The sequence below is a fragment of the Vipera ursinii genome (genome assembly GCF_947247035.1).
Source record: "Vipera ursinii genome assembly, chromosome: 2".
Taxonomy (NCBI): Eukaryota; Metazoa; Chordata; class Lepidosauria; order Squamata; family Viperidae; genus Vipera; species Vipera ursinii.
The window spans coordinates 175,725,495-175,733,613 of NC_139513.1; positions in this window are offsets into that span (position 1 = coordinate 175,725,495).

The window sequence follows — 8,119 nt, forward strand, 5'->3', positions numbered from 1 at the left end:
GATTGTAGTTATTCTTTCTGCAGGGTTGATTATCCATTGGAGTCTGTACTTGTCCTATTTGGCCGTTGTACCAAACCAGACAGTTTATAGTAGTACAAATAACAGACCTAGTAATTTCTCTGTAGAACAGTATCAGCAGCTCTTGGGGCAGCCTAAACTTTCTGAGCTGATGCAGGAGGAAGATTTCTTCTTGTACCTTTTTAATGATGGTTCTAATCTCTCTGTTTCAAGTCCTGGGAGATTATACAACCCCAAAACTCTATTGTTGAAGGATTTTAAGGAGGTCAATAGAACTCTCTGTGGTGTCGGCTCACCACTTCCCAGATCCCTGTCCCTCATGGCTAGTTAAGGCTTTTCATGAGGTGACAGGAGATTGGATATGAGCAGCAATTAAGGTGGGGGGTCTGTTTCTCTCTTCTGTGCCTCTTGCTCAAGAAGCCTTTAGTCTGATTTCTATTATTTATTTTTAGAGAAGGTTGTAGGAAGAGTTCTGATGCCAAAATGCTAGTAGTTAAGGCCCTACATGGCTCTAGATCTAGTAAATCACAGGACCACATTTTCCTGTATTTTTATAACTGTCAATCAGATTAATAGGACCAACATCCTCCAGATCCTATTTAACTGAGAAAATCACCTGAGAGATATTAAGAGCATTCTCAACTGCTACCCTGATGATTTGGAACCACCTCCCTATGGAGATTGGGTCTAATCTCCTGAATTTCAGGAAAGCAATGAAAACCCGACTATTTCACTTAGCTCAGGACAAAAGCACGTTGTGACTATTGGGGTGAACTAGCAGGTACATGACTGTATAATTTGTTCTTGTTATATTCTTGTTTTGGTGAGCTGTTGGGATTTTTGATATTTTTAGAGTTGGTATTACTTTTTGAAGATTTTCTCTTTTTATGATTTATCTTATTGTTTTCTGCTCAGAACATTCAATTTCTGCCATGCAACAAAGAGTAGATGAATAGTGATGGTATCTTTCAGTGTTCTTGGAGATATCCTACCGTATAGCATGCCCAGAGGGGGAAAGAGAGACATGATCACAATTAAAAGGCAGATACTGAAGCTAGAGGTGTTCTATGGCATTTGTGCTCAATTCTGCTATGAGCTGAAATTCTCCACTTGCTAAAGAGCTGACCCACCATTGTCTGTGACTTAGCAGTGGTTGTTATTGGCCAATGGCTGCTGTACCTTCAAGAGCTTCTCCTTGGCGCCTTTGATGTTGTTTGGGCTTCTTTTACATTCTGAATCTGCTGCCCCCATAGCTGCTAGCGTTCCTGAGATGCCGAGGTAAAGGTCAGCAAAGGAATAAGAGGAATTTGGGTTAGGCGAGCCATCGTCTGGTTGTCTGCTTAGCCCTGTGGTGTATGGAACATCTCTCCTTGAGCCTTAGTGAGGCTGGGAGGGCTTGTATGTGGCATGATAGAGCCAATAAATCATCATCAGGCTGACACAATAAGGATCTCTGCTGTCTGCATTTGGTCTCTCCAAACAGTACATTCCTTTCACTTGGCATTGCACATACCACAATAGGACCCAATGGAGGCTTAGCAGGAATGGAAACAGTCTGGAGGATCATAAGAACGGAAGTAAGGTGGATTTTTATGGCTAGGCCAAGGGACCCCAATCTTTTGGGCCAATGGGTTCATTCGGAATTTTGAAAATATGTTATGGATGTTCCATAAAATGTCTGCTATTGTGCGTGTTGCCAATTGTATCAACATATTTATCATGAGATCCTACCCTTTTATCCTTTCAAAATGCTTCCTACCAGTACAGTTCACATTTGTTTTTCTTTAGAGAAAATGACAGATGGGTACACTTTATAACAAAGCATTCAGGTTGAAACCATTATCATTCACACACCCCCGGCCCCCGCAAAGATTCCTCTTGGGTCTGTATGAGATCCAGATGTAATTTTGGATATATAGGTTGTGCTTGAGGATGGTACTTTACTGTACTTGCTTTACAGCATGTTAGCTTCCCTTCATAATTTTTTTAATTAATATAAAATAGGAAGGGCTGAAAACCTGTTAGCTGTCAGGAAATGTGGCCTTTTGGGATCCAGAGGTTTAGTCTGGTGTGAATGGAAAGACAGATTCCACCATCTCTTGTGGAAAACAAAGGATAACCTCAACTTGATTGGAAAATCAGGATCAAGAAGACAGTTTTCAAAACTATCTAAAAATCCTGGCTTTTCTCAGACTTTTGCTAAAGACACATTGAGAGTCATTCTCAATAGTAGTTTGAATGACAGCCCCTCACCTTATTGAGCATCCTATTCAATGTGCAGGCTATGTTCTAGATTATATGTTTTTGTACAGGCTGTATGTGAGGTCTAGCAAACCTTCATGCTATCTTATAAGGACTGAATATGATTTAGAGACTCCCCACCTATCCCATGCCACAATCTTCAGAGATTTCACATCACATGTACACAGTGCTTTTTTTGTAAAAGAAAAAGGTGCCGGAACTCACACATGTCATACAAACCGCCTTGCCTACCCTACAAGGTTCCATCCAAAAAAGGTGCCGGAACTCCGTTCTGAGCGTTCTATGAGAAAAAAAGTCCTGCATGTACACAAAAAATGACAGTCAAGCTATCAAACAGATTTTTATGTTCTTGGAAGCAGGTAGGTCCTTGAAGATCCTTGAAATGTAGCATAGCAGTTTGTGCTGGACCTAGATTTTTCTTATATTCCCATTTAATGTCCATATTCAGAGGATGAACACAGAGGGATTATATTGTTTAGTTCTTGCCACTCTGTTGTTTTGGGAGGTGGGTTGATTAAATGGGAACGAGGGAGACTATTTCCCCAGGTTTAGAGCCAGACATTTGAATTAAATATTGCCTTTATATTTTGGGTTATAAATTCCATTACCTTGGGCAGTAGTTGACTGTGCTGGTTGAAGTTTAGAGTGGACAGTCTACAGCTTCCAGAGTGGACCTGACTGTTTTAAAGCACTCTGTGTTAAAAAAGGAGTTGTGATAAACAGCTACTTGCCCAAGCAACATCTCACTGATTTGCAATTGTGTGTGTGTGTGTGTGTGTGTGTGTGTGTGTGTTTATGCATAAAAAAATCAAACCTATTTCCAGCAGAGGCCTTCTTGGAAACCTATAAATAGAGTATGAAGGAATGCTTAAAAGAAGGAAAGCCTTTTGTTTTTAAAAATGAAAAATTCTTTTCCATTGTATGTGCTTGGCCTCTTCTAGTTTCTGTGTACAACGTATCCTGGTTTTATTTCCATTCATCCAATCCTCATTTTCAAACTTAAAAGTAAGAAGCTTGCTACTTTCAGAAGAATGAGTTGCATTAAATAGATTTGCAAGAAAAGTTCCTCTTTCTTGCTTCTTCCTGGCACTTGGCTACAAGGAGGCAGCTGTTTCTAAGTATTGGTGTGAACCCAGAAATATTGTATATGCTTCTTAAAGACAGTGGCTTGCTTTTTACTGTCCTTTTCTTGCCTTAAGGTCAAGGGAACTTTGCAGACAAGGATGTCTGAAGATGCTTTCACCATATGATATCCTGCTGTGCTGATAGTCCATACGACCACAATTGAGCTCAAAATTTCACTTGCTAAGTTTTGTCCCATTTTACAACCTTTCTTGCCATAGTTATTAAGTGAATGAATAGTTGTAAGTTGAGGACTAAATGAATGATTGTAAGCCAAGGACTACCTGTAAATTGTAAGGCTGTTTTCCCACAGGTATCAGCTAAAAGCAAGGCATTCTTTAAGTGCTCCCATCTTCTGAAGTTCAGTGAATGGTTGTTGTAGAAACAAAGGTGCTGATCAAAGCATTCAAATTCAGCAGAAGATTTTAACTGATATTTTCCTTTATAGTTATAGTATGTTATAACATAAAACATATTATAACATAGTATTTCCCTTTATATTTATCCAGTGCCAAATGCAAATCATGTTGTTTTCTGCATCCTCTTAAAATATTGATTTGGGGAGTTATTCTGAATTCCAGAAAGAGTGGCTGAGGGGCAGGTAGATGGTTTTTTCAGCATTCATGAGTAGGGCCTGGCACAAAAGATTTATTGCTCAGCCTCACAATTAGGGTCAATATGCTTGGGAATCAGAAGGTATGACTGAGCCTCTACAGTGATTTTGTTGAATTGGTATTGGTGAGTTTGCTTTTACCTTGATTATGATTTACATGTGTTGAATTGATATGAATGAATGAATGAATGAATGAATTGCTCTTAAGGAGCATGCAATATTTTATAAATTGCTTTTATGAATTTGAGAAGCTCTTAGTTTCATCACTGAAAACTGTGTGGCATAGTATATGTCATCTGCCTATAAATCCAGGTAGTTATAGTGTGTAGTGGGAAACTAGAACAAGCAACGTTACTTAATAACTCGCCATCATTATTGTCCAGTTAAGAGTTCACTATGCATAGAGCCTCACATTCCTTTTCACTGCTGTTGCAGGTCTTATTTATTTGACATTTAGATTTTTCTAACAATATAAACTGCACTTTATACAAAAAAAAGCTTGATTCATGTGCTCTGAGTACTAAGACCCACAAAAAAAGAGACCCACTTTAAAAAGTCATAGTGACGTTCAGCTTAAATTTGGAAAGAATCTTTGCAGGGTTGGTCTATTCCAGTTGTTTCTTTTGTCCTAGAAAATGCTAAGATGACTGCATGCAAGTTAATTCTATTGACTTCAGTACAGAAGGAAAGTTAGTACAAATTCTGTCTCTGAAAGACCATGAAAACTGCTCTATTTGCAGGCACGGTGACCCACTGGCTGGCACTCATCCCTAAGCCTGAAGCAACTAGAAACTTTTGTCTTTGTGCAGGTATTATCCCAAGCCAGTTATTTTTAGCCTGGACATCTATAAAGTTGTTCTACTGCCAGCGGAGACCGCAGTAGGTACCGGCACGTAAGGAACAATGTCAGGAATGCTACTGTTGTTCCAGGCTGGGAGATAGTGATTTCCTAACATAAATTAAACTTGGGACACTTGATGCTCCTGAAGTGATGATGGATGAAGACATGATATTAAAATGGCAGGAAACCATTTTAGAGAAATCACCACTGCTGTTTATATGAAAGGAAGAAAAAACACAGCTGAAAAATGGCATCAGGTTAATTTGGGAAGCTGTTAACTTCTGTGATTCTCCTTAGGCCCATTGTGCATAGACACAGAGCAGCAATCGGCAGGAATCAAAATAATTGCTCTTAAGCAGTAAGCTGTACCAACTGCCAAATAATGCTGTAGAAGTGTAATTTTAGAGGTACAGAATTTCTTAAGTAGCAGCATTTTAAAGGGTATTTTTGGGAAAGCCAAAATGCCCTACATCTTTTGTGCCCTATGCTTCTGCAAACCAAGTTACTGCTATTAACAGTTTAAGGGGTCATGAAAAGGATGAAAAAAACAAATGCTTGCTGGCTTGATGTGGCAATTTATTCTATAATTATTGGTTAAATTAAATAATACTTCTTACTCTTATAATATGCTATTTAGTACAGCACATACTATTCTAGTATTTCTCCAACTTCGTGTCCTCTGGCTATGCTGGGTACATATAAATGGAATGCTAGGATGAATTGCTCTAAGAATGGGACTTAGGTCTACAACCTTCCTACTGATCGTTTTTCATTGCTAAAGCATTCGAGAGGCCAGGGACTGATATTTGTGACTGGACTAAAGGGCAGAATAGCAATATGGTAGCAGCACCAGGAAGTGCACAGTTGTCTCTAATTGCTTTTGGTAAAGGTTTCCACAAAACTGGGAGAAGCAGGTGGTCCCTTATAACCTGTGAGAGCCCTCTTTGTGGGCCTGAATCTCCCCAGAGTGGATAGGCTCAGAATTTTCAGCCCTTTTTTGGATTTGCTAGGCAAAATGGGTCAATAACATTCTTCAGGGGTTTGAGATGTGGATTGCCATCTTTTTGAACTCCCCAAAATGATTCTATCCCCATCTACTTTGGGGATGTGACCATGACTATGGCACAAGACCATTGCACATCAGTGGAAGTTGGGGGGGGGGGGTTCCCATTCAGCAGAACTGTCATTCTTTCCTCCTTCAAGAGCATACACATAAGCTGAAATGTTTAGCACAAAACCTTTTAAACACATATATCACAATAGGCCAATCATCCTAGAAACCATTATCTTAGATTGCAGCCAATAATCATGCAAGACAGAGCCATCGAAATGGTGGCAAAAGTGTGACTTTCTGACATAAATAGATGTCCAGGCAGTTGCTTTGCTGAGGCAATTCCCTACAAAAGAAGTGCCTCCAGTTAAGTATTTGCCTAGAGAACTGGTCTTTACAGAAAGGAAAAAGACATCTTTGAATCCAAATATATGCAGAGAGGGTTCAGTTTAGCCTTTCATCTTCACTCCTCCCAGCTCTGATTAAATAAGCACTTATGTGCAGATGAGCCTCACATCTTCAGATCTGGATAGGCTGCAGGATATAGAGGGCTGCATGTACACGGGATATGCACAGACTACATTTCATTTCATTTCATTTATTATATTTGTATACCGCCCTTCTCCCGAAGGACTCAGGGCGGTGAACAGGGCACATAAAAAATACAGAATACAAAAATTAAAAAAGAATTAAATAAGAGCCCGAGCTAAAAACAGTAGAATAATAAAAATCCCCAATAAAAACCCCAGCACATTCCCCATCAGGCCAGGCCGGCTTGCTCAAATAGGTAGGTCTTCAGACCGCGTCGGAAGGAGCGAAGGTCAGGTGCCATCCAGAGCTCAACCGGCAGCTGATTCCATAAAGCCGGGGCGCCCACAGAGAAGGCCCTCCCCCTGGGGGCCACCAGCCGACATTCTCTGACCGGTGGCACCCTGAGGAGGCCCTCTCTGTGGGAACGCACAGGGAGGAGGGAAGTTGACGCCGGCAGCAGGTGATCCCCGAGGTACTCCGGACCCATGCCATGTAGGGCCTTGAAAACCATTACCAAAACCTTGAACCTCACCCGGAAGACAACTGGTAGCCAATGCAGCTCGCGGATTGCAACTGCTCCATGGGACGTGGGAGAGCCAGCAAATACCGATACCGATACCGCCTCCCAGCCTAGCAATCCATACATTTATGCCCATGTCCATTTGACCTTCAACACATAGTCATGCAGAATGATTCCATCTTAACTGCATTCATATTCATTACACTTGAAAAGTGCAGTCTAGAAGGGCGCAGAGAAATAATTCTACTAGGCCGAGTGAAGTGGAAAAAGCATTTTGAGATGCCTCTACAAATTATTTTCCCTCATCTCAAATCTACTAATTAAGATTTTTTTTATTTTTATGCTTACTTTCTTCCAAAAGGAATAAAATTATTATGATCTAAGGAATTATAAATTCATTTAAACTATAAAACTAGAATATATGTGTGCAATCTGCAGCACTTATTCTCATCTGCTCTAGTCTTTGAAATTTAAGCTGTTTTTTCTGCTGCAGACTGAAAACAATCATGCAGGAGGAAACCGATCACAGCAGGGTGTGTTATGTGCAAAGTCCTGTCTCCAGTTGCTTGAGTATATAATTTTAGACCCTGCCAAAAATATCAAATGGAAAAGTATGTTTTTAACCTACTGACTTTCTCTCCAATCACTTGCTTTTAGAAGAGGCAAGGAGATCAGCAGAGGAGATTCTTAAGGCTCATCCATGCCAATATCATACAGCGCCCCCCACAAGCTAACCTTTAACTACAACTTGGCATTCAATGGCTCAGTGCTGCTTTCTGCACACAGTTCAATGTGTGGTAATTTCAAGGCAAAGAATAGTGGGTTCTCATTTCTCCTCCATCTTGCATCCCCATGAATTGCACTCTCGAAACCCAGAGAGGGCTGGCTCAACAAGAGCTGAGGCTAATACTTAAAAGAATATTTTTGAAAGGTTCTAGCTGTAATAATGTTAAGTAGTTATTGTTCCTATGGCTAGAAGACTATTTCTTGATAATCGTAGAGTATGAATGAGGACACAGACTCTCTGTCCTGCACCTTCACTCTTCTGAGCAGCTTTTAAGGTTGACTCAGCCTTCCATCCTTCCCAGGTAGGTAAAATGAGGACCCAGATTGTTGGGGGCAATTAAGCTGACTTTGTAATAATGCCGCTTGGGGGTGTGT